A 27,664-nucleotide genomic window follows, 5' to 3' on the forward strand; every position below is an offset into this window, starting at 1 on the left:
AGTTCATGTTCAATTTTAAAAAGCTTTACTTTTCTCCTTTGGAGCTGAATCACTGGGGAGGAGTGGGGGTGTGGGAGGGTGCTGGCTGAGGGCATGTTTTCTTTTTTCCTCGTAATCCAGAGGTAAAGCTAGTTTGATCCGTAGTGTGGCAAAAGTGACCATAATTATGCCTTTTGTTTTATTTATGGAGTGAGACCCCAGACCAGAGAATGCATGTAAGTCTTCGATCCAGCATGGAGCCATTCGGTCGCTGATGGTAGATGCATGTGCAATTTCTAGGATTACCAACAGCCCCAGAGCAACTCCTGCGAAAGGGCTTTCCCACCAAGAGCTCGCAGAGTTGGAACATGAGGTTCTTAAGAGATTTATGGGGGAAAATGAAACAAAACACAAACAAACGAAAACCTACCACCACCACCAACAAAAAGGTGTCTGACCAAGAAGCTGATTCAGTCCACACAAAAACCTTGGTGAACAGGGGCAGGAAGATAGCACTGTCCTCATTTCATAGGGGAGGGAACTGGGGGTTAAAGCAACATAATAACAAAAGAAAGAAAGAAACACCCAGGACCAGGCATGAGGGCTACATGTTTGAGAGGACTGTGGTGCTAGGGCTATGGACCATGAAGCAGTCACGGAGTCTTCTGAAACAGGCCTTCTGCTCTGCTGAGGTCCCCTCGGTGACACGGGTGGGAAGACGCCGGGAGCCGGGCTCCTGGAGCAAGCATTCATCCTCACTGTGGAGTAATCATTAAGCCTTTCCATTTAGCTTCTATGAGGACTTGCGTCTGAATCCCCTCTCCAGCATTTACTAGCGATGTGGTTTTGGGCCAATTACTTAACTCATTTGATGGGTGGTAATGGGAGGACACTGCCTGCCTGACAGGTTGGTTGTGATGTTGGTTCAGACAATATATGTGCAGTGTGGCCTGAATCTTGGCAGGTCCCCCCAGATAGAGCTATGTGATTCTGTTCCTCCCCTAAGGGCGTGTCCCGGCAGCAGGGCAAGTTGTTCACACCTGTCTCGACTCACTGTGAGTCCTCGTTGTTCCAGTATTTTGAGATACCTGTGCTGTTACGATCAAGGTGACAATAGCAACTCACACTCACAGCTTGCTACTCACCACAGGATGTTCCGAGTGTGTGATGTATAGTAACTCACTTTTCTTATACACTATTTCATCCCACTTTGGGGAAACTGAGGGAAAGAGGTTAAGCAACTTGGTCGATCCCTCACCGCTAGTGAACGTGAGCCTGGGATTAGAGACGGGGCCACTGAGCCCAGAGCCCACGCTCCTACAGCTCCGGGGGCGGCTCTCTGTCTCTTTAACTTGAAGAGGAGATTCTAATTAATTCTGTATGCCTTTCTCCAGAGCCACTGATTTGGATAATTGCTTTTCAGTTAATGTTCTCATGATGGCGAAACTTTGTCTCAAATTCTCTTGTCTTTAGTAAGAGGAAGAAGTTTCCACACTACAGATCTGGGTTTTGAAGTCTATGGTATAAGATAGGGGCTTTGTGTGTGTATGTGAGAGAGACGAACTGTCATTTTATTTTCTCTAGAGGTCCTCACACTCAGATGAGTTATCCTGCTGAACATAGACAGATTGGTACTAAGACTGAGGGCAGCATGAGATAAGTTCTAAATGGTCTCTGAGACACAGCCTGGAGTGTGGAAATTCTGCTTTTGTCTTCTGTGGAGGCGGCTGAGGTTCAGCGAGAATGTGGCAGAGCCAACGCTGCTCCAATTTCCATCCCTCTCCGGAGGACTGCGTAGGAAAGAGATTTTACCAGCAGTGGCCCAGGATGCTGGCTCTGCCCACAGTAATGGGTTACTGAGAACTCACTGTGTGCTCGGCATTCTACATTCTGCTCTTGATTTCACAACCAACGCTGGAGATGGTGATGCTATCTTCACTTGCAGAGATGTGCAAACCAAGGCTTAGAGAGGCTGTAACATTTTTCAGACTCCAAAGATCATAAATGGCAGAGGCCAGTTTTGTCCCAAGTTGGGATAAAACCCTGGAGAAAATATAGTATACATAAAAGGGCTGACTTAGGATACAAAACTTTAAGCTTAAGTGTCAAAGTTCTTAATAAATCCCAAATCTTCACCTTATGGCTGTATAAAAAGGTCTTAAAGCCATCCAAAATGTTGTCAAACCCTTCCACATATGCACAGACACACGCACACATACACATACATGCATGTACACATACATATATACACACACATACACACACACACTGTTATGGAATTTAAAACACCCAAAGAGCTTAAGCATTGAATCATGTTTTTCTTGATACTTTTACCACCTAACATATTAAAAAAAAAGTTTTAAAAGTGTGGGACAAAAATAAATCCTGTCTTAGGATAAACAGGCTTTAAAAAGAATGAAACGAAGGCAATTTTAATTTTCTGTCAGCAGCAGCTTTTTCTTTACTAGCGTTTAAGGCCAATTAGCAAGTAGGGAAAAAAATTCTAAACATCAGGAACTTCTTCATAAACAAGAACTCACTAATCCGGGATGCTGGATGGCTCACTGTTTCTTCTTACTGAAGCTCACGTGGCCATCACTGAGAAGCAGCCAGCATCACGCTGAAATGAATTTTGAGGGGTGTAGAAAACATCTAAATTACATAATAATAGCTTACATTGGTATAACGTTTTTATGTGGACTATATCTTTGAACATTCGCAGCATCCCTGAGACATACATAGCATAGGTGTTCCTCTCTCCACTTTATAAAATGGGAAACTGAGGCCAGCGGGGTGAACAGACTTACCCAGGATCACATAGCTGATCAGTGGGAGGGTGGCCTCCCTGCTTCTGATCTGATGACCTCTTTCTTCTTGTTCTTTCCCCCTTGAAATCCATGAGGAGATAAATGCAAAAAGGAAAAATTTGTGGAAATTCAGGTTTATTTAGTAGAACCCTGGAGCGAAAGTCTATTCAGATAAATGAGACTTTTAACTGGAATTCTCCACCCTCAACATTGTCTCACACACACACACACACACACACACACACACACACGCACACAGAGTCTACTTGGGGATGTTAACTCATCAGTAGAATGAGCCGTGGAGGGTAGCTATTTAATAAAGTTCATCGCAATGAGCCAGTGGTTTATGACAGGAAGTGATTTAATTTTACTAATGTATATAGAACCCCTAACAATACAGCTGGGATTTCAACTCAAATTTAAAAAGTAATTGAAGAGGAGCTAGTAACTTGATAAAGAGGAGAGATAAGCTACTCACAGAAGATGAATCGAAGAAAATGAGAGGCAAAGCTGAAAAGGAAGGTTACTATGGCAACCAGAGAACTCACCTTTCCCCCACAGTGACAGTTAAGGTCAGAAGGAGCCCGGGGTCCCAGTTGGTGCCGTTGGAATTGAAGAAATCAGGTATTCTATGGAAATTCTCTCCCACAGCTCTATGTGGGTTTCGCAGATCTCTTCAAGCTAACCTTCCCTGTTTTTAATCTTCTTTACCTCTTAGGACTCTTTTCAATCTCTCTCCATCTCTGCACTGCCTGTCATTCCACCTCATCTTTTGGGGGAATTTTATTCATTTGCTCTTGAATTGAATTTTTTGGTTATACATCGATTCAAGATTCTACCAGTAATAGATGTATTTTGAAACGATGACAATAAAACCTAAACCCATAGAGTTGTAGATTTATTCAGAAGGCACCCCAGGGACAGGTTCACAAGTGGGGAAGCCACAATACTCTACCTGCACACACGTATCCTCATGCTGGAGAGCAACGAGAATTAAATTAACTCTCCAGGGCTCTTGAAGTCACAAGGGGACGAGATTGCATCTCACTTCAAGCCTAGGTTATTAAGAGTTTTATTTATCATCAGCAAGAGCTTTATTTATGATCAGCAAGAACTTGACTTGGAGGAACGACATCTTATGTAATTGCAACGGAGGGAGGGAGATTGTAATTACTGCGCTTGGTGATTAGTTCTATTGGCATAAAGGGGCTGCGGATCAGAATGAAATGTTGGAGAGGAGATCAGGAGCCCTGACTTCTAGTTCCAGCCTCGTCCCTAATTGCCTGGGCAGCTTGGGAGAATGAGCATCATTTCTCCCTATTTTTCTTTTTACCCCTCTGCTGTCTGTAATGTAGCAGTGTGTCGTGGAACTGTAAGATCCTTGAGGGAACAGACTGTCTTATTTATCTCTGTGAAAGACCAGGCAAACCACTCCTTTTTGGGCATGTTCTTTTTTGTCTGTAAGCGGATGTTTTTGGGAGGTCTACTTTTTCACATTTCATCACATCCCTTTATATATCTAGTCCCCTTTCCCTTCACTTGATTATTTTCCCTGCATTTTCTGATAATGTTCTTCATTTTTTTTTATTTATGCTATTCCCTAGTTACAATTTATGAACTTCCTTTTTCTTTCTTACTTTATGCTACTGATGCAACTGTGCCAATTGTTTTCCCCTCTGGTGATGTGTGGTGTAGGTTTGCTAACAAAATGACTTAAAATATTTGGCTTTACATATATTGAACATAAAGTAGACAGAGATTTAAAATGAACTCGTCTATTTCCCAAATGAATTGATATTTATAATGATGAGAATTTTAGAAGTTTGTTACTGTAAAAATGACTTATAACGGATGGAACGTTTGACTAAACAAGTTTAAATATTGGCATCTTCCATAGGTACAGAGCAAGTAGGGAAGGGCACTATGTTGAATTGATTCGTTGTAACCTTCTGGCCTTAACGCATACTCAAATTTCAGCTGAAATTCTCTAAAATCGTTAGCCAAAGTTGTTACAAGTTATTTTTTAAGAATTGGAATGAATTTCCTACAGACACATTGCTATGAAAGGTGTTAGGTTCCCAGCCACACACAAAGAGACTTCAGTGTTTATCACTGGAGATTCCTGAGCCCTTTATGCAAGTAAATGTCTATTCTGATGTCCAGGCTCACCTGGATCTTAGGAAGACTTTGTGCCTGGATTCCTGATCCCCAGAATCTGAGAGATAATGATTGTTTATTGTTTTACTACATTACTTTTTGAGATAATTTTTCATGCAATAATATATAAACGATATACCAAGATTGGAATAGTGGATTCTCGGAATAGGCATAAAGCCTACCATAATAGCTGGTTCCTGGTGCCTTGGAAGATGGCTTCTTATAAGAGGCTCTGTTACTTGGCTCATGTCCTAAAGAGAAAAGAGGAAGGTACCTTGTGCAGGAGGCTGCTAAGACTATCACAATGGGCATTGCTAATTAAGACAACTGGCTCTCTCACCTCCCTCCTGCTGGTTAGGACTGGTGAGAGTGCACTACAGGACACAGGTGGTGGATCCCCATCTGCACTTGGTTGGAGAGGCTCAGAAGTTCTCCATTTACTTAGTAGCCAAAGACGTCATAATAATGTATGCTAATGGTGTAATCTGGGGCTGGAGAATGAATCTGTCCTATTTCCTTGGATACCATGGAACATTTCCTGTGTTTAGGTATCAGGACTGAGACTATCTCCTCCTCTTCAGGGATGAGAATAGAGGAGGAGTGTTGCCAAACCAGGGAAGACAAAACGCCCACCCAGAATAGGTCCAACGTGGTCTCACAGAAGGAGATGCCAGCCAGTCTTAAAGTTGGACTTAATGAAGAACCTAGATTCCAGAGCGATAGTTTTAACTTCTCCACTTAAAGCTCCTCTTCTTTTACTTACAATTACTTGCAGACTTTCTTTTTCTTTTCTTATTTTTTTAAATAAAATTTTTCCTTTGAAATAATTTTAAATTTGCAGGAAAGTTGCCCAGGTAATAGAGAGGGTTTTCACACACCCTTCACCCAGTTTCCCTTAACATTAACATCTAATATTTGTGTTACATTTGTCAAAACTAAGATACCAATGTTGCTACCCCACTATTAATTAAATGCCAGGCTTCACGTGGTTTTCACTAGTTTTCCCACAAATGTTCTTTTTCTATTCCAGGACTCCATCCAGGACACCATGTTGCATTCACTCATCATGTCTCCTCAAATCTGTAACAGTTTTGCAGTCTTTCTTTATTTTCCATGACCTTGACAGTCTTGAGGAGTCCTAGGCAAGTATCCTGTAGAATGACCCCCAATTTGTATTTTCTGAATTTTTTTTTTGTCATCATCAGACTGGGGCTATTGCTTTTTGAGAAGATGCCACAGAGGTCAAGTTCCCTTCTCATCACGTTACATCAGAAGGTCATGAGTGACATCAGCATGACTTATCTCTGGGCATGTTAACCTTGGTCATTTGGTCAGTAGAGTGTTTGTCATGTTTCTCTACTGTAACCGTACAGCTTTTCTCCCTTTCCAAACTCTATTTGTTGCATGTGAGTCACAAAGTCTAGCCATCACTCAAAGGGGTGAGATGAAGATTGAATTCCACCTCCTGGAGGGGGCGTATTCATAGATATTTTTTACAGTTCTTCTATAAGGAATATCTGTCCCTTCTCTACTATTTATTCATTTATTCAAATATTTATATATATGTATGTACACATATACACACAGATCAGCACAGACTTGTGTATGATTATTTTATACTTTGATTTGTAATCCAGTAACACACTGTTTATTTTGTTGTTCAAATTGCTCTGGCCATGGCCACTGAGAGTTCTTTCAGATCGCTTCCTGGGTCCATTTGGCATGCCCCGATCCTTTGCGCTGCAAGCTCATTCTACCTCTTCTTGTGTATTTCTTGCCCCAACCCCAAATTCAGCCATTTCTCCAAAGAGCCCTGTTTGTTGTTTTATTTGGAGAATAATATCACAGACAAAGATCTGCAGGTGCTGGATGACATCTTGCTGTTTTGATTTAACTTTTCACCCCTTCTCCGCCCAGTATAACTGTACAGTACTTGACGACAGGATCACGCCACATTTACTCATGCCCCCTCCCCCGCCGAGGCTCTGCGAGACATTAGGTGCAGAGCAGTGTCTCAACAATACTGGCAGATGGATGGCTGAACAGCTGAGGGAATGAAGTGGATCAGATAAGACACTCGTGTCCTCCCCCTTGCTGGGGGTGGTGTGTTTACAGGTACACCAAGGAAGCACTTATTTACACCACTCTCTCTCATTTTAGGTCATGATGCTCAGTGCAATTTTTTCTGTTTCTCTTGAAAACAGTCTGCCCACTTTGAAAGAGTTCCAGGTCAGCATTGTTATAAAATGGCCTGTGGATCCTGTTGTTTCTGAACTGCCAGAATCTGCTTACAATCTCGGGAGAAAATGTTACAGGTGTTTTGATTGGCTGGTAGTAGGAACTGGGAGTAAGTCTGGCCATAAGGCTGAGAGCCGGAGCTCACTCCTTTGCTCCCCCAGGACTGGCTCTGCAAGCATTTGTCTTTTCTGCTTGTGCCTGAACGTACAAGGGGCACTGGCATTAATACCAGGCTCAAAGGAAGGCAGAGACCACCCCTCTCCTCTCACCCCACTCCCTCTCCCAGGCACATCAGAATGCAATGCAAATGCCTCTGGGATCTGTTCATGCCTCCTCAGGATGCATGGAGGATATAAATGGGTCTTCCAGGAAGGAGAATATGGGGAGAAGAGGTTAGTGAGGGCCTTCTTAGGAGAGAGGGTAGTTGTGTTGTGAGGTCCAGCTCTTTACCTTCACTCCCCACATGTCCCAGGCACTGGGACATGAGTGTTTCCTGTAGACCAAATGCAGGCCACGTGGGGGTTATCCTGAGCCTCTGTCATAGGGCCACCTGAGGGGACAGAGACCTCAGTAGAAGGGTCCCAGGTCCAGAGAATATCTGAGGTCCAGTTGCATCAGCCCCAAGCAAGAACTGCAGGAAAAGGGGTCCCCAAGGGACCCCAGAAAGGCCACCAAAACATCACCATGAGAAAGAGGCAGCTTTGACTGTCAGCCAGACCCACCCAGGATACAAGCTGTGACCACCTTCCAGGCTCCCCTTTCTCCCCCACTTCAACCTTGATGGAAACAAAACCAATGCCTGTGAGGGGGTGAGGTGGGAGTGAGAGTGTGTGTTGAAGCCCATGGCCCTGTCCCTAGGGGTTTGATCGGTATCTTGGGCCAGACATTCCAAGGAGAGAATGAGCTGAGGCTCCTCGTGAGCAGAGATCCATCCAGCTACCTCGTCTGGGCAGGAGGAGCAAGGTCTACAGAAGTTTTTGTCACAGCCAGCAGAAAACCACCCAGGAGAGTGAAGACAAGAGGGACGTGAGAGACGACAAGAAAACAGTGCTTTTTAATGCCCTGAGTAATGCTCACTCAGAGCAGCAGTTTACTTCCTTTCAGTTAGGTTTTTTCGCTCACTAGTTCATGCCTCTATTGAGACATATGTATTGTTAATTTCCCCATTTTAGATTTAAACAAAACCTCCTTAACAGCTGCCTTTTGCAAATTAAAGTGTGGCAGAAGCATAATTCAGAAATTGTGTAAACTTTTATTAGTGTAGGACTGTTTTTCTGTTTTTTGAGGCACCTAGCTTTTTACCAAGCAGTAAATGCTGTTTGGTGATCATATTAATTATCATCCAAACACTGGCAAAAATGAAAGGGAATGTTATTAATAATTGTTCCAGAAAACAGGTAGAAAGGAAATATATTGTCATTCCACTTATGCTAAAATATTTGTTCACACACAAACACTATCCTTTTTTGGGTAAAAATGTGGTCTTCTAATGGCTCTGGGTGAGAAATTACAAATTGATGGCTGGTAGGTTGAATCACTCCATAGACATATAATATTTTCCCCTAGATAATAGTTTAAAAATATATATGTATATCTTTGAATTCCTTTGGTTCAGAAATGTACTTTCCTGTCTGCCACGGCCCCCCAAAATCCCTCTGCCTTTCACTCAGCCTGAGTCCCACCTTTGCTTCCACACCCTGCCCCTTAACAGGCACGTGGAATTTGGACTCCTCCTAAAGTTACAGTGATCGCTCTGGATTTTTATATGGATTTGAAAGGTAGTTAAAACTTTTGCAGAGTTAATATATAAGGAACTGCCGTGAATATCTGTGAAATAAATTCTACCAATGATGTTTATTTTTCTCAAAACCAGCATGAAATATAGAGTGATGGATCAAGCACCACTGCTCCAGATCTGGGAAGCACGACCGTGACAGTGAGTAAAGTGGTTGCCAGAATAATAAACTCCTTCACCTATAGAGTAACAGGGGAGAAGAGAGCCATTTCGATGCATGACACCAATCGTAACAGGAATCACTCTGAGGATTCCTCAGCGCTTTTCCCTTTTTTTTAAATTATCATTTTCTTCTTTCTTTAAAGCACACGATTAATGACATTCATCAGCATCAGGGAGTGGACACAGCTCATTTCGACTCCCAGCACTTTCCAATTGGCTTTATCTCCTAGTTGACTTCATGTGTCCTTGGTTGATTAATAGTTTTACCTCAGTGGCTTTTAATCATAGGAAATATAATAAACTAATAATACCTAGTGCTCCTAAGGCAATTCTCATTTTCCAATCACTCAAGAAGCTTTGCTAACAGATCTCCCTTGCTCACTGACATGAGACCCTAGATCATTGTCTCTTCCCTGTTCCAGCGAATTGAGAGGATTCCTGCAGAGCTTTATAAGAGGCACATGGTGACGCTCCTCCACCCACCGGCCAAGATGACTTCTTGGCACAAACTGGCTTCTGTGAGAGAGGAGCATCCCTTTGAAGGATCTGCAGCATTACTGTAATTTCATAATTGGTAGTGGAAATTGAGGTCAGAGGAGTTTGCTGAAGATTAAGATCTCAGACCATATCTGTAAAACCACCATGAACAGGAGGACCGACAGTTGGATTTTCCCTTGTTCGCGGCAGGGTTGGGGGACAGGGGCCTCCGGAGTTCTGCCAGAATGTTATTGACGAGGCCAGCAACCACTTTGGTTCAAGTTCATGACTTATTCATAAACATATACTTAACTGCTTTAATATTAGGGACAGCTCTCTGAAGGCATCCAAGTGTGATAATATTCTCCCAACAAGCTAGATTCTTCCTATTTTTGCTGATGTTGGTGGGGTTTGGGTATTATTTTGATTGGGTGCATATTATTACTGAGAATTGTTATAAATCATCAGTAGCAATCAATGTTGGCCCTTTAGAAGGTGATCAAATAAATGTGATGGCAGCAAATGTCTTACTGTCCCCATACAGGCATCTGAGAGACAGCAGAGATGTATCTACAAGAAAATCAAGGAATCTGCTCTTCCCAGCCTCGCGTTCTCTTGAATTCATTTTTGTTCACAAACCTTGAATATAAACTTATGTTTGATTATCGTTCACATGTTTTGTGTGTGACAATTTTTCTGAACTTGAGCAAAAAGTAAAAACCAACCACAACGGTTCACATTCCCTATTATTATTTTTTTGTTTTTCCAGCTGATCAAGAGGCAGAAGAAAAGTGAGAAAGACATTGAGGACAAACATTTAGTTAACACACCCACACAAACCCAGCATTGGAGGGAACATCCTTCACTTGGGGTGACAAGTGGTGATGACTTGTCACAGTTGTCTCAGTCTGAAGGAGACCAGGCAGGTGTATCATCACACAGCTTCTGCGGTGGATGCACAGAGCCTCTAGAAGTGCTCCCAGTTCAGAGAGAGGAGCAGGGTGTGGAGAGAGCCCTCAGGCCCCCAGCCCCAGCACCGGCCTCAAGGAGAGGCGATAAGAGGCCAGGATGCGGTCAGGTGGGACTGCAGGTTAGGAAGGACCTTGCAGACTTCGTTGGGATTTTGGCTCTAATTCTGCATGACATGGGAAGCCCTGGGAGTATTCTGAGCAGAGGACGGAGAGTGTCTCACATTGTCTGCGGTGTCTGGATGAGACCCTTAGGGACACGGCCAGCAGCAGGGGGACAGGGAAGAGCACACATTTAGCAGCAGGGCAGCAGCCGTGGAGATGGAAAGCAGGCAGATTCTGGACATGCTTTGAGGGCAGAGCCTGTAGGATTTCCTAAGGGACTGACTGTGAGGTGGGAGAGAAAGAAGGGAGTGGAGAATGGCTCTGGTGATTGTTTGTTTCTTTGGTTTGAACCTAAGTAATTCTAGTAAATGGAATTCTCATTTACTGAATTGGAAAGACTTCAGGAAAAGCATGATTGATGAGGAGAGGAAAGGAGCAGGATTTGGACACGTTAAGTCTGAGACGCTGATTAAATGTCTTATTAGGGATGCCAAGCAGTTGGTTGGATAAAGGAGTCTGAGGTGAGGGGAGAGACTGAAAGGCAGCAGTATGAAGGGATGGAGTCAAGAGAGAGAGAACAGAAAAGGGGCTGCAGTCTTTGTCTGAGAGCGCTCTGACAATAAAGTTTGGGGTGATGAAGACAAGCTGATAAAGGACGTGGATATGCCTGTCTCCGTCTATTTGAGCTGCTATAACAAATGATGAACAACAGAAATTTATCTTTCATGGTTCTGTGGGCTGGCAGTCTGGGGGGCCAGCATGGTTGGGTAAGACCCCTCTTCCTTCTCATTGTGTCCTCGCATGAGGAAGGGGCGATCTCTCTGGAGCCTCTTTTATAAGGACGCTAATCCCACTATGGGGCTCTGCCCTTATGACCTAATCCCTTCCCAAAGGCCTCACATCCTAACACCATCAAATTGGGGGTTAGGATTTCATCTATGAATTTGGGGGGCACACAAACATTCCGTCCATAGTATGGAATTTTGAAGGAACAGCCGGGTGGGGTGGTGCTGGACAAAAATGGCTTATGCAGAGGAATGTTAGAATTTTTGCCCCCTCTCCCCAGGTATGAAAAGATCCACGTCACTCACCATAGAGGAGAGGAGACAGGATGTTCCCTGGGACTGTGTGCAGGTGATGGTGAGAGAGAGAGCGAGGCAAGCGCACAGCCCGAGACCACGTGCTTACTGCCCCATCCGAGGATACTTGATCTGATATTAAGGCACTGGAGCAAGATAAGAAGTGAGAAACCAGCGAGGGAATCACTGCATTCATCCCGGGGAGGGGGGCGGGGGCCAGACTGTGTGGGGCTGGGCCTTCGGCAACTGCCGGGACGTGGGGAGAGAGGAGAAAATGTCCATTTCAGGTCTCCTGTCTGTGTGACTGAGAGAATGGGCTACCACAGACAGAATGGGTGATCTGGGAGGAAAAGCAGCTACCTGTGGGCAAGTCCATTCAAAGCCCCCCTTTGGGAGACTGCAACTGCATGACAGTAGGGACTATATTTATTCTTTTCACCATATCATCAAGTTTCTAGCACGGTGCCCAGCAAAGATGTGGTGCTCCACAAATATTTGTTAAATATTTAAAATAAATGATTGCATGCATGCACGCATGAGTGACGTCAGGGCGGCTGGATCATGCTGATTCTTGGGACGATGAGTCTGCAGCTCAAGACTGAGGTCCCGGCTGGAGACAGGAAAAGAGATAGTGGCGTGGGGTTGAGTGTTGGAAGATGATCTGTTTGAGGGTGGCAATGAGGCATGGACAGAAATGTATTCTGTCTTTAAAAAGAGAGCAGGTATTCTAAGTGGAGTGCATAGGCCATTCTTCTCTATGGCTGATGAAAGGACTCAACAGTTTGATTTTAAAACATCACTTAGTTTTTGACTTGCCACCTCATCACCCTCTGAGGCATAAACTTGAAATTGTAAATAGAGATTCAACCCTTGATTTTTACCTAGTTTTCAGGCAAGAAGAATAATGAACACTTAAGGGGTGTAACTATGATTGCCTGGAATTGAAGTGGCTGTTTATTTCTCAGAATCCCATCATTTCATCAGGCAGTTCTTACCCTGCTTATAATGCCCATTGTCCTCCTGTAGAAAGTTAGAGGGAATAATGCATCTCGCTGGAGCACAATGGAGTTATTCTTCCCTTTCATTGAAAGTTTTTGCTGTTCATATTCAAAAATCAGCTCCGACGGACACAGCAATTTGCTAAAATTGATATAATTAGAGAAAAAAATTGATGTACTAAAAAGAAGACAACGCAGGGGGCTGTTGAACGTGATTGAAATGCTAAATGAGCCGCCCGTCTTCCAAGACTGGTATTTGAACCGTCAGGAAACCTGGACTTTTGTAATGGAAATTCTCCTTTACAGGGCAGCTCTTCTAAACCATTCTGTGCCACTTCCTGGCAGAGCGATGTTTGAAGAAATCTGGAGAAGGATTTATGTCCCTTTGAAAGGATGGTTCATGCTGAGCATCCTGACACCAAAATGTCATGCTCACACCTAATTTCTTCACATTATTAACATCTATCTCGGTTGCCAGAGTTAGGGTGTAAAAACCGTTACATTCTTCCCAGTACCGATTTGTTCTTTTAACAGCTTAATTCTCCTAGGTGTCCTTCTACGTCGTCTGTGGTGTTATTAACTGTTTCCTGTCTCAGACACAAGCTTGGAAGACATTGTGGGGAGCAACTGGTATTTACTCAAAGATTTTGGTTTTCACACAGAGGTGCAAACTCTATACTTGAGACTGGAACATTATTCATCATATGGATCATGAGGTTCAGTCTTGCAGCCCCCTGCAGTATGATGGGGCCCAGGGTTTTAGCCTGAACAGTCCATGGTGGTCCCTCTTCTACGGGACCTTTTATTGGCAGTGAGGGGCAGGAGGTGAGAAGTCCATGAGCGTCGCTGAGTCGTGCAAAGGAGAAATGGGTCAGTGTGAACTCTTGAAGACCACGTGTCGGTCAGTGTGAGCTCTTCAAGACCACGTGTCGGTCAGTGTGTGCTCTTCAAGACCATGTGATGGTCAGTGTGAGCTCTTCAAGACCATGTGATGGTCAGTGTGAGCTCTTCAAGACCACATGATGGTCAGTGTGAGCCCTTCAAGACCACGTGTCGGTCAGTGTGTGCTCTTCAAGACCACATGATGGTCAGTATGAGCTCTTCAAGACCAGTAAACCAAAGAGGTTCACTGAACTGAACCCGAACTTTTAACGGAAAAAGTTTTCTTGGGAAGAACTAGCTAAAGAGGTGAAAAGAATCAGAAGAGTGTAAGCTTTGAGCCAGGCAGCAATGGGAGGCGTCCTTGATTGGCCACAGCTGTGCCAAGGTGAACCGACTTCTTAAGGACATTGTCTGCTTGCATGGAAGGAGGACAGAGGCCTGCCCGACGTGGTGGTTGTGAAGACAAATGAGACATAACGTTCTAAAATGTGTTGAAAACAAGGCCTGGGACTTGTTAAGGAAGCATTGCCTGTGGTGTGGTTCATGCGTGGCTCTTCATGATGAGTACAGAAGAATCCTCAAATGCAACAGTCAGTGCTAGGACATCACTCTGTAACAATACCTGGAGGGTTTTTTAAATTTAGATATTCATGAAGATAAGAAATCTATGCACCAAAAATGACCAAAATTATGCTATGGGAGGAGAGTAATACACAGTGGACTTGAGAGTAATAATTACACAGTCTCCCACACCCACACACACAGCTGTGACAGACGTGTTGAGGTACAGGTACCCCACTCCAGGTTCAGCCTCACCAAGTTAACACCTTTGATAAGCGTGTCTTGGGGCCATGGCACTATTTTCCTCCTTGAATTTCTGCGGATCTTATTTCTGGTTTCCAGGCTGTTCTGGGCTGGAGTGCTGCTTCCTGTCTTCAAGGTGCTTATTACAATCAGTGAAAACTTCCCAGTTGGGGTTTTAAGCAAGAATTCTTCTCAACGTATTTCAAAGGGTCTGCTGCCTCCTAGTAGGCTTTGTGGAATCTGCACTGTTAGATGCTTAGCAGTAAGGACACCTTGATTCCATCTGAGATTGGCACTGTCTTTCTGTGCTGGGTTCCTTCTTTTTTTTTTTTTTTTCTGAGGAAGATTAGCCCTGAGCTAACATCTGCTGCCAATCCTCCTCTTTTTGCTGAGGAAGACTGGCCTTGAGATAACATCCATGCCCATCTTCCTCTACTTTGTATGTGGGACGCCTGCCACAGCATGGCTTGATAAGCAGTGCATAGGTCCACGCCCGGGATCTGAACCAGCGAACCCCGGGCTACCAAAGATGAACGTTTGAACTCAACCACTGCACCACCAGGCCAGCCCCTGGGTTCCTTCTTTGAGTGCTGTTGAGCCTCTATTTCTGCTCACAATTCAGTGCAGGGACATGGCTGTGCTTCAACCCATTTTCAGTAGAGTATATTTCAGGTTACAGTGGAGTTGCAAAGGGTCTTTTTTGTGCAGAGACGTGGTTCTTTGATACTTGATGAGTAATGTTAAATCCATTCCATGGGCTCCATGTTCTAGGATAGTTGTGATCAACTGAAGTATACTTGCAGCTGTGTGAGCCATAGAAGGCCCTAATGTGATCGCATACGGCTTTGGTAAAGGTGGAGGTGAAGCTGGTGATGATGCTAATGAGGATGGTGTGGGCGCCACTGTGCGCAGGACTGCTTAGGGCTAGGTTCCCGCTCTGCACATATCTTATTAACTCTCCCCTGAAATTGTGTAAGATAGGCATTCATTTTATAAGAAAAAGATAAAGTTAAGAGAAGTTTAGATCACTTGGCTTACAGTATGTGGAAAAGACGAAATTTGGACTCAGGTCCGATGGGGACAAGTCCATGTCCCTACCACCTCGTCCCATAGTCCCATAAAGCAAGTTCATATAAGCGGTGGCTTTCCTCTTTCTCATTTCCCCTCCACTTCCTCTCCTGAGTCTTAATCAGTTCTTAAATTTGCAACCAGATATTTAATCTTGCATAAGCTCTAACTTCAGCATGCTGTTGGAGTGTTTTAAGCAGGAAGGACTTGCGTTTCTTTGGGTGTGGGTAGGTCGGGGGATGTTATGGCCGGTATGTTTGTGTACCTCCAAATTCATATGTTGAAACCCTAAACCTCAAGGTGATGTTATTAGGAGGCTGGCCCCGTGGGAGGCAATTAGGTTGGGAGGGTGGAACCTTCATGATGGGATTAGTGCCCCTTCAAGAAGAGACAGGGGAGGGCTTGCTTCTTTTCTCTCTGTTCTCTGCCTTGTGAGGACGCGGGGAGAAGGCAGCCACCTATACCCTAGGAAGCGGGCTCTCACCAGGCACTGGATCTACAGTGCCTTCAGCTCAGACTTCCAGCCTCCAGAACTGTGAGAAACAAATGTCCCTTCTTTCAGCCCCCTAGTCCGTGGGCTTTTGTTACAGCAGCCCGAGCTCACTGAGACAGTGGTGCTAGTGGGCAGAGCAGACACTGAATAAATCGGCTTCCCGGATAACTGTGCCTGACGCAGTACCCAGCACATAGCAAGTGCTTAATAAACACTGGTTGAATGAACAAATAAGTGGATATGAGAGTATTAATATTCACTGAATTACATCAGCATTTTAAAGGTGTCAGTCTGCCAGTTGGTACACTAAGTTAGGTGAAGCGTGTCTGGTGCATGCTGTGATGTGTTGCCAAGACCCCTTCAGGGAAGAGCTCCTTGTTCCAGCTGCTGGGAGAGCAGTCCATACACGGACTCCTGTCTTCAGCCCCTTGCAGGCTCACGCAGCTGCAGGCTCTGCATTCTCCAGCAGCCGCATGTTTGGCTGATCGATGCAGGGGACATGTGCCCGGACATCCAGGAGGGCATGTCCAGCCACAGAGCTCCCATGGACTAAAGAGGCTGTCCTGGGCCTGCCCCACAGCTGGACTTCTGCTCTGTCCACTCCCGCTTCCCTTTCCCCTCATCTTTTACTCAATAAACACCTGTGTCCTGACAGGCTCGGTATCTGCTTCCCCGGAGACCCAGCCTGCAGCCCCTTGTGGCCAAGTTCAGACTGGTAGATTTCTGTCATCAATTCCCAAAGCTGCTCTTAGGTGATTGTGCTTAAGGAAGTGAAATGAATAGGCACACTTTAAGACATTCTTGATGTTCTATTAAAATATGTCCCTAACAAAATAAGGATATATTATTATTATGGGTAATTTGCACTTACATAGAAACAAAAAGTGGAACTTCTACCAGAAGCAGACTACAATCAAGTGCTGATCATGAAGTTTAGATCGACGATGGACCCCATAGACGACGGTGGTCCCAAAAGGTTAGTACCACATAGCCTCGGTGTGTAGTAGGCTGTACCATCTGAGTTTGCGTAAGTACATTCTATGATGTTCACACAAGGGTGAAATAGCCTAACAATGCAGCTCTCAGAAGACACCCCATCGTTAAGCGCCGCGTGACTGTATGAAGAAATGCCAACACCTAGGAACCATTGGATGCCTTCTCCCTCAGGCAACTGAAATTCATCTCAGTTATGCACACTTTACGTGCTTGTTTTATTTAGGCTTGATGTTTCCTGCTAATGTTGTTCTCCATATGTTTGTCTTCAGAACCCCAAAGCTGTTGCAATATATACAAAGACTTGACATGTTGTATTTCTGTTGTCCAGGGACACCTGATTCTTTGTTTAATCCAGTTCCTTATAAACCTTAGTTCGTAACATAACAAAATGAAAAATGAAATTGCACAGCTCTCACTGTATTTGTCCTTTCAGCAGAAACAATCAGTTATGTCTCCTTCCAGAGCTTATTCTGTTTATAAACAAACCCATTCCAGTTTGTTTCCTTTTCTTTCTTCTCTCTGTAATTTTATTCTCTACTCAGACTGCATGAGAGAATCCTAGTGACCCTATGATATGTGTGTATTGAGTACACATCAGTGTCCTGTAAAATATCCGATTCCTAGAGCATAGGGACTGTGTTCTGTTCCTCATCTGCCAGCACAGTGAACAGCACATGGCTAGTGGTCAGTCAGTAACTGCCTCACAAACGGAAGAGTGAAGGGTGTTATGGTGGGTACATGCTGGATCATCTGCCCAGCTCAAGTGATGGATCTTGAGTCTGTTCTGCCCACCATGGTGGGAAGGGAAGAAACATGCTGGAAGCCATTGTATAAAATGTGGCTCCACCGTCTTGCATTAGGGATGGACCCCTGACTATTTCTGGAAATCTCAATGAATTAGGGCAGACACAGAAGATAGAGGGAGAGAGATGGGGGGAGAGAGGTCTAGGGGGAGGAGAGGTGGGAGGAGGGAGGGCGAGGGAGAAGAGGAGGGGTAGGGAGCCAGGGCTGAGGTATAGACAGTGGATTCAGAACCCCTGGTGCCAGGGTTGCTACCAGCTCATAAGGCTCTTCGTGTGAATCAGAATAAGCTTTCCCTTCTGGGGTGCTGCCCGCCTCGGGGGCCTTGGCCTGGCCCCTGGGCTGCCCCTTGGTACAAATTAGCAAAGGTCACCCCATTCAGGTTGGAGATTCCCATCCTCAGCACTGTGGACATTTGGGCCACATGATTTTTTGTTATGGGGGCTGTCCTGTGTGTAGGAGTTTACAGCAGCATTTCTGGCTTCTACTCATCAGAGGCCAGGAGCATCACCCCCTGTTGTGACAATCAAAAATGTGTTCAGACAGTGCAAATTCCCCTGGGGAGAAATATCTCCTCCTGTGAGAACTACCGACTTAGGTGAATGTAGCTGCATGCGAGCGTGCACGGGTTATAGAAAGGAGACTGGGCTGGTGTTCAGTCATGCCCGGTTGCTCTCTTGGCCAGGTGTATTTGTGCAGTACACAATCTCCACAACTGTACATAGTGGTCCTGCTGGTTCCCATACATTCCTCTGTCCTGGCTAAATTTCTTCCATTGGCTTCTCTGAGACATCCTTGAATCCTTGAAACAAAGACACCCTTTCCTCTTCCTCTAGCTTGACCTGTTTACTTTTATTTGTAAGCAAACAGGTGCTCTCCATTTCTTATGCCTCCAGTCCTCTGGCTCATCAGAAATTTCTGAAAGGCCTTTTCTTTCCATGTTGGCAACTGTCTCTCTTTGGCGACTGTGCAAGTGTGAAAGTGTCTGGTTTGGAAGGTGTTATCTGTATTCAGCACTCATCAAATCTCTTCTTAAAGGGGCTTCGCCTTTTTCTCTGACCTTTTATTTTTTGGACAAAACACATCTTAGACACCATATATCATCTTGGTTTTCTTACAGGAATGTAGCATCATTCCCCTTATCAGCACTGTTTGATCTTTGACAAGTGATAAAGATGTAACATGAAACATATAATTCCTCATAACTTAGAGAGACTCAAATTAGTGTGTATGAGACAGAAAAAAATAGATGAGAGGATTTGCTAATTAATTGAAAATCAGGTTTATATTTAGAATAGTGTTTCTCAAACTGTCAGATTTGTTGGTCTGCAGTAAATTCGTTTTAAAACTTGCCATTTTAAAATAAACAAAAGTAAAATATTTTAAACGATAGCATCATACTTCTAATTGCTTTATATCATTGAAAGTGTCTCTCTCAATATCTGTAATCAAGCTCCCAGGCGAGAGTCTGGGTGGAAGGTCACATTCCACGAAAATTCAGTTTCTTTTCTTTTTATTTCTACAGAATGAAAAATCCTTCCTCATTGGAGGTGGTGTGGAATGGCATGGTTGTCTGGTGGGGCCGCGATACGGTTTTGGATATTTTATTATACATGGTCCTAGAAGTCATAGGGCGTTTCCTTACCCAGGACACTATGAGACATTAGATCTATGTGCCCATATCGCTCTCCAGAGCTTACTGCATGTTTCAACGTGGAGATGGCAGGAATGAATGCTGAACTCATGTTGTGGAAACATTTGGGCCTACGAGGTGTATTTGCATGTTCAGTTATCACCTTGGAACGTGATTCCAAAAGATGCTCCATAGTATGTCGTCATATCTACTCCAATGAGAAAAGAAAACAGAGAAGAAAAGATCATTCCTACTTGGCCCCCACTTGGAGTCTCCAGCCACACTGGCTCCTTTCTGGTCTTCGGATACCCAGGCTCGGCTCGTGTCTAAATATTTGCCTTGTTTCTTTCCTAACTCTTTTGCAGGACCTGCTCTTTTTCATCTTTAGTTTCTGTCCCAAATATCACCTCCCTGGAGAGGCCATTACTGACCGGCCATTCTAGAATGCCCTCACTCAGCTACGTTCTGTCTCATCATCCTGTTTATTTTCCCTGCAGAATTGATTGCAGTCTGTGGTGACCTTGTTAGTTCACTTGTTTGCTGTGTTTTCCGCAAGAATGTGAGATCCACAAGCGTCAAGATTGATTGACAGCTCTATTCCCAGTGCCTGGGACATAGTAGGCACTCAGTAAACAGGGCTGGGCTCCTATGGGACTTCTTCTGCCACTAGATAGTGTCTTTTTAATCCTGTGAATGCATTTAGGTTTTGGTCTCTTTTTTATCTTATTTTAGATGGAAAACTAATTTTGGATGGAGGACATTATTTTATACTTCTTTCTGGAAAAAATCGACTGGTTTATCAGAGAGTTTACTATACTTTCTTGAACATGATGGGAGGGTTTGATGGCTTCATGCTGTCCTTTAGGAAAAGCTCACAAATCTTAATCCACTGGGAGAAAATGGGGCAAATGGATCATTGGTGCATGAAAGTCCAATTTTCAGATAATCATTATTGGATTTTTTTTTTGCTCTCCCATTCTCCCTTTTTTAGCTCTTTGTAGGAAATCACAGTTTTGGATGAAATGGTCCCAACACATAAAATTGTCATATTCTGGATCGTGTCCCCCACCCCCACAAATTTAGATGTTGAAGTTCTAACCCCCAATGTGAGAGTCTTTGGAAGTGAGGCCTTTAAAAAGGTAACTGAGATTAAAAGAGGCCGTAAGGGGTGAGACCCAAATCTGTAAGACTGACATCTTTATAAGAAGAGGAAGAGACACCACAGATCTCTCTATTCATGTTCACACACAGAGCAAAGGCCATTTGCAGGTCGAGGAGAGAGGCCTTGCCAGAAACCAACTCTGATGGCACCCTGGTCTTGGACTTCTGGCCTCCAGAACTATGAGAACATAAATTTCTGTTGTTTAAGCCAGAATGTATCATGTTGTTATGGCAGCTCCAGCAGACTAATATAAGAATCTGTAGGTAATTTTGAATTTTAGAATTCAGCTTACCATTATCATCATTAATTCTACACCTTATCTCAATGAATGAACTTTGAACCATCCATCCTTCTATTTTTAATTTGAGGATAACGCACAATCAAATACTGAAAACCAAATCTCAACTCCAACAAATGTAAACGATAGCGCTCACTTGATTTGAAAATACCTTGGACAAGATAAGTTGTGAGTTGTCATCAAAAATTTAGCTGATTCAAACTGAGCCCATTTGTGACCTTTAGGAATGTAATGCTTATTAAGATGAAATGAGATTTCTGTAACAACTAAATTAATGGTAACCTTTCAAATTTTTGAAATATATGCAAAAAATAATTTCATTTTTTTTCCTTTGAAATGGAAATGAATTGAAAACCACTTGATGGGGTCCACATTGTAAAATATAGAGCTCCCTTTTCTTTCCAATTTTATGTGTAGAAGATGGAGCCTCCTCATGGGTTGGGCTGGGGGTCCAACAGGATGGGAAAGGAGATCACCGTTAACCTGTCCTGAGTCTACTAAGGTGCAGCTATGAGCAGGCAGACATACCTGTAGCTTTAGTTTTGAAGACACTGGGGTGACAGAGACGCACTGGGTGACTTCTGTTTGCCTTACAAGAGCACATCTCCCCTTCTCGACTCTGGTCTGTGCCCAGGGATGCTGACCTTCATGGGGTGCATCAAGAGGTTCTTTTGTCCTCTGGCCTTGGTTGGATTCAGATGGGGTGCCCCAGCGGGAGATCAGAGGAGAGCAGGCTGAATAGTGCTCTTACCCTTGAAGGTGCCCACATCCTAACCCCCAGAGCCTGCAAAGGTTACCCTCTGTGGCAAAAGGGACTTTGCAAAGGTGATTAAGCTAAGGATCTTGAGATGAGGACATTATCCTGAATTATCCACCTGGATCCACTGTAATCACAACGGTCCTATAAGAGGGAGACAGGAGGATTAAAGGCAGAGAGGGCCAGGTGATGATGGAAGCAGAGATTGGAGTGATGCGGCCGTAAGTCAAGGAAGACAGGTTACCTCCCGAAGCTGAAAGTAGCGAGGAACAGATTCTCCCTTAAAGTTTTGTTGGTGATTTGTTACAGCAGCAATAGGACGCTGATACAGAGGGGAGCAAGAACTTGCCGTTGGGGGATTTATCACCTTCCACTCCACCCAAAGCTTCCTCCTTGGATGGTCTCTGTGGGCTGGGCGTGTCCTCGGCCAGGTCCCCTCGGTTTCGTCTCCTCACATTCTGGTAACTGGCCTCCCTCTTCCCTTCAGGCCTGGGGCTGGGAAGGGAGCTCTACCCTGCCCACCCTGTAAACAGCATTCTTGTTAAGTTCCTCATTTTATAGGAATTTGAGTTTGCCATCTGTTTCCTGCTGAGCTGCCGACTTCCACAAGACATAACAAGGAGGGTAACAGGAGGGGCGTCTGGGTGAAGACAGGCACCTGTGGTTCCTTTCTCTCTCTGGCCGGGGTCTCCGTTTTCACTGAATCCCTTGTGGACCCCGAAGGGACCAAACACATTCTACCGGCTGGTGACTGAAGTCCTCACATGCCTGTGCTGCGTTTGCTATTTCAAAGCATGAAATACAGAGTCTTGTGTGGAGAGCATTTTTCTTTGCCTTCAAAATGTTTAAACGGTGAGGAAGGTTCGTGGGGAAGGTCATGAAGATGTTGGAATTCATCATGCATTCGACTTTAAAACGTTCTTCAAGGGCTGCCCTGTCGCCGAGTGGTTAAGTTCGCGCTCCGCTTCCGCCACCCAGGGTTTTCTGGTTCGGATCCTGGGCGTGGACATGGCACTGCTCATCAGGCCATGTTGAGGTGGCATCCCACATGCCACAACTAGAAGGACCCACAACTAAAATATACAACTATGTACTGGGAGGATTTGGGGAGAAAAAGCAGAAAATATAAAAAGAAGATTGGCAACAGTTGTTAGCTCAGGTGCCAATCTTTAAAAGAAAAAGAAAAAAACATTCGTCAAACACTATCATTAGAAATTAAAGGAACATGATTAAACTTCTCAGGAAACTTGCTAAAAAGATACATTTTCATTTTATTTTTAGAACCAATCCTTAGAGTGAAGAAGTCTTATTTTGCATGTGGTCTTGTTACTTAGGAACGTTTGAAAATAGCGCTGACAACTGTCTGGAGAACTGGAATCCCATCCCCGTGGAAGGAGAAGAAGGTTTGCTCTGACAATCCCACTCAAACGACGCAGCTCGAGTTTCTCCTCTCTCCTCAAGCTGCTGTTCCGGGGTGAGGTGGTGCCTGCATCCAGGGTCAAGAATGTAGCGCTCTGCTGTGATTTACTGGTAAGTGAAAGTTTCCTGCTAAATTTTCTGGTAGTGTTCGAAAAATCTATTACCGACCTTGAGAGCATTTTTAAGTGGCAAAACTATATCATTTTATTTTCATTTTATCTTTTAACCTTGGGAAAGAAGTTTCTCTATTTTTTATCTAAAACTGAATTGTTTCAGCTGTTTTCCTATACATGGGGAATAAAAGAAGGCATCCTACAGGTTTCAAGTTATACTCTCTGCTGAATTCCTGTTGATTTAAAAGTGCTATCCTACATAGATAGATAGATAGATAGATAGATAGAAAGATATAAAATATAAATGATGTACTTCTCCTTCTGCCATTAGTCCTGGTCCCTAGTTTTAGGTTACCGAGACTCTTTAGGGCTGGATGCAGTGTCATACTGGAGGGTGTGAAAAGAGAAGACGATGGTGGTCCTGGATGCTCACCACCCACGGCTCTGTGACCCCTGAGCATTTATCACTTAAAATGTAAGGGCTAGACAGGACCACAGTTACTTTCCAACACACTATTTTATGACTTTCTTTTTTTTTTTTTTTTTGCTGAGGAAGATTCGCCCTGAGCTAACATCTGTTGCCAATCTTCCTCTTTTTTTGCACGTGAGCCACCACCACAGCGGGGCTACTGACAGACAAGTGGTGTAGGACTGGGAGCCAAACTCGGGCCACTGAAGCTGAGCTTGCTGAACTTAACCATTAGGTCACTGGGGCTGTCCAGTATTTTATGACCTTTTAGTGGAAAAACTGCTCAGGTATTTGTGAGAAGAAACAAATAGAAGGGAAGAAAACTCTACTCTGTGCTAATAAAATGTGTTTTTTGGCCTCTTGTCCCTCCCCCAGCTGAATGTCACCCAGTCACAGAATCCTACTCCAGAATAGGAAGAGCCCAGTGTGCAGCACAGAGTGGTCCTCTCAGTCTGGACTTTGTGGTGTGGAAGAGCGGAGGTTAGTGGAGTGAACCAGACATTGGGATGGGGAGACTCGGGGTCACAGGCTGGCTGTGGCCCACGAGTCAGGAGGGACTGGGCAGCAGTCCCACCAACTGGGCTACTCCAGCGGATGTGACCTCAAGAGGCTGTGGCATGCCTGCAACATTGTCATTCCCCAGGCTCTTGTCACCATCGTACCTGTGACTGCTACACCTGAGCACAGGTGAGCGTGAGGCAGGTAGGGTTTCCTACAACAGATGAGCGATTTCAAAGGGACTGCTCTTGGCTGTGGTGTCGTCCAACTGCTCTCACACAATGGGACTTTCTGCATCACTCTGTAAGGGAAAATTTAACTGTCAAAATAGGGGTCTGAAGCCTGTCTATGAACATCTTCATATTTTCTCCTAACACCTCTGTCTCATTCTTTCTTTATAGACTTCAGCATTATTACACACCCTTCTTTCTTAAAACTGCAGTTTGGTAATTTTTTAATCCCCGTCTTACCCATTCTCTGTAGATCAGCTTTAACTAACTCCTATTGCTCGGTCTTTCACATTCTTCAAAGTTGTTCTCTTCTCTCAACATCCACAGCTATTTCCTTGGGAGGGAGGGATGAGGTCGGTGTAAGTCTCATTCACAGGATTTAGCAAAGCATGTGGATAATTCCTAAATTATGTTATTTTGCAATGACCAAGGATCTGAGCATCCTAGATAAATATGGGCCACCTGGCACCACATTAAATGAACTCTCTTCTCCATTTCCTTTGCTGCATAGTGTTCTGGATCTCTCATACATCTCCCCTGCTCTCTTAATTATCTTACCTTGGAATGCTGCTTTTAAAATACATTTCCTGGCTTCTCAAACTTGCCATATTAATTTTCTGCTAAGTCCTATATCTCAGAGGCAGCACATCACACTCTTCCTTCACCAAGTCTTTGCTGACATCTTCTTTCTGTCCTTCACTCCAGAGTGTGCTCTGTAAGATACTTCTGCTTCCAATGCTTAATGCCAAGCTGCTTTGAAATCATTTCTGAAAACTTACCATTTTGCTGAAAACGTATTTCCTTAGTGAAGTCTCCAATGACAGATGGTCCATTTCATTTTTTTTCTGCCCATAGAAAATCCCTCTAGCGATAGAAAAGAAATGTGTACCTTTGTAAGGAACTCTTCTGTGAGTTTTGGGCTGGCTTCTTCGCTTGTCTTCTCTTGCTGGAAGTATTATAGAACACTGTTTTGCATAGCGTTTCATCCCCTGTCAGCTTTGTGAGTTAAAATGTGATAATGAGGTAAAGGCATTTAAAGTTCCATGTAACGTAGTATGGAGTCGAGCGTGCCTGCTGAACCACCCAATTCGAGCACGCATATTTGTATGTTTCTGTTTCAACACTCTGAGATGAATGACATTTTTACTTGGGATGAATTTCATGATTTAGATAGAATTACACATATTTTCTTTAATAGCTTTTTGCACAACTTGCATTGGAAATCTTGCAAGGGTGATTTTCAGTAGCGAACCCTGGTACTTTTGGCTATGACACTTGAGAAAAACTAACACGACACACTTTCACATTTTCAGGAATATGACTTTTATAAAGTCATTTACACAATTTCTGGGAAAACTGGAGAAATTCTTTAAATTTTGCTTCTAAAAAAGTGAGAGATGGAGACAGTAAGAAGGAGTAGGACAAAAAGAAAATAAATTTACTTATTTTGAGGAGGTTAAACCTTCAATAAGGGCAGCAGGGCCAAAAGTGGATAGAAGCCAGCTTGCAAAAAGAACAATACTTTTATCCTCGGGTTTGTTGTTGCTCTTCTTTTCCACCTGGAGAGCCTGTCCATCATCATTAGGAGCATATAAAGTCTGATTGTTTGGGACTAGAGAGCCCATGCAAATACTTCCAGGGTACATAGGCCTTCTCGACACCTTTATAAGGATGGACACAAATTGCATAATCCTTCTCTTCTCTTAGGGAGTTTTCAAAATAGGTTCTGGGAAATGTTGGGCCATGTATGAAAGGAGAAGTGGCCTTAAGGAAAGCCTCTGGAACCTGTCATTAGGGATACCACGGCTTCTCTCCCTCCTCTCTTCCATGGGGAAAATACCCATTGGGGTGGCCCACCAGCCATGCCCTCTTGATTCCTTCCTTTCTCTTTCATCTTCAGCTAGTTTCACTTGCTCATTTCTGGAGTTTCTTAACTGGGTCTTTTAAATGGTTTTTATATGTTATATATACTCCCCTGAAATTATGTGACAAAAATGTGTGTTTGTGTTTTTGTGTACATGCACACAGTTTCCTAGGGGAAAGCCTCAAACATTTTCATAGGATTCTGGGACCCAAGGAAGGTTAATGATTACTTCTTTTGTTTTCCTATCCAGCTTGGTTCCTCTCAGTACGTTAGATTGACACTTCATACAGCATAATCACTTGAATATGGATTATAAACTCAAAAGGCCTCAGCAGCCAGGCAGGTAAAGTGAATAGCTGAAGGAGGTGATGCATGAGACAGTATGATGGTGGGACCTGAGGTCAACTTGGAGAGAGGTGGCCCATTTAAAGGCACTCTAATCCAGTTAAAACATTTACTTTCTATTCCACAAATACAACTCAATTGCTGGCTGAATATGGTCCATAGGCACTGGGTTGATGTTCATGATAACTTCTGCTTGTTGAGAGCAAGACAGGTTTCCTGCTTGCCTTTATCTTCTGCTTATCTGTTAGAAGTGTGATACAATGGCCGGTGTGCCTTTGCTGTTTTTCCACATGGAACTGACAGTTCATGGTAATTAGACAGATCAATGGGGATATCCTTTCCTTGAAAGGTATTGGAAACAACCTAACTTATTTTTCTCTTGGCTGATCGTTTTTCTAGAATCCATGCTAATTATGGCCTAATGATTAGTATTGTCTTTCCTCAGAAAAAATAAAGAAGGACACTGGGATTCAACACTCACACCAAGAGTCATGTTCATTGTCAAGCCTTTATTTAATAGCTAGACCTGCCCTTTCTGCTTTTGACCTAAGAGACATAGTGACTTTTAGAATGATTTCTGCAGATGGCTGATCTAATCTAATGTGAATTGATTTCAATAAACTTTCAGAGGATGAACTTACCTTGAACTTCTGATTTTTATCCTGTGTACTAAGTAACTTATCATTAATAATTACTAAACAAATTTTGATCGAATACATGCTGTCTGAAAGATACTATGCTAATATGACTTACTACCTACAACATTACCAGGTAAATGATAGTAGAGAAATAGAGGCCGTGATATTATTTAATTTTGGCTTAAGTTAATTTCAGATAAATTTTCTAGTAGGTTTAAAAATATATGCAAACAAATAACAGCTCATAATAGAAGGGATAGTGATAGAATAAACGTTCAAGGAAACAAATCTACATTCTTTTAAAATTGATACAGTACTAACCATCAACATTGCATGTAGCTACTGGTAAAAGAATATTCCTTCATCTTTTTGGCTCGTGAAAAAAGCACTTTGGAGTGGATTTTTTTGCAGGATTTGGAAAGCAGCATA

At 43.6% G+C, this 27,664-nt stretch overlaps 2 long non-coding RNA genes across 3 annotated transcripts; one reads left to right on the forward strand and one right to left on the reverse strand.

Annotated features, from left to right (window-relative positions):
- Positions 1 to 12: 12 nt before the first annotated feature.
- On the reverse strand, positions 13 to 3,319 carry LOC111770903 (uncharacterized). Its single transcript, XR_002804372.2, has 4 exons — positions 3,265 to 3,319; positions 2,787 to 2,866; positions 1,848 to 2,022; positions 13 to 1,769 (listed from the first exon to the last, which is right to left on the reverse strand). It is a non-coding gene; the product is annotated as an uncharacterized lncRNA (long non-coding RNA).
- Positions 3,271 to 27,237, forward strand: LOC138921008 (uncharacterized). Of its 2 annotated transcripts, XR_011433135.1 has the most exons (7): positions 3,271 to 3,410; positions 5,974 to 6,085; positions 9,055 to 9,117; positions 11,755 to 11,930; positions 16,888 to 16,988; positions 22,994 to 23,189; positions 24,036 to 27,237. It is a non-coding gene; the product is annotated as an uncharacterized lncRNA (long non-coding RNA). The 2 variants fall into 2 exon arrangements; XR_011433136.1 differs by lacking the exons at positions 11,755 to 11,930; positions 16,888 to 16,988; positions 22,994 to 23,189; positions 24,036 to 27,237 and adding an exon at positions 10,160 to 10,287.
- Positions 27,238 to 27,664: the final 427 nt, after the last annotated feature.

This window comes from Equus caballus, chromosome 27 (genome assembly GCF_041296265.1).
Source record: "Equus caballus isolate H_3958 breed thoroughbred chromosome 27, TB-T2T, whole genome shotgun sequence".
Classification (NCBI taxonomy): domain Eukaryota; kingdom Metazoa; phylum Chordata; class Mammalia; order Perissodactyla; family Equidae; genus Equus; species Equus caballus.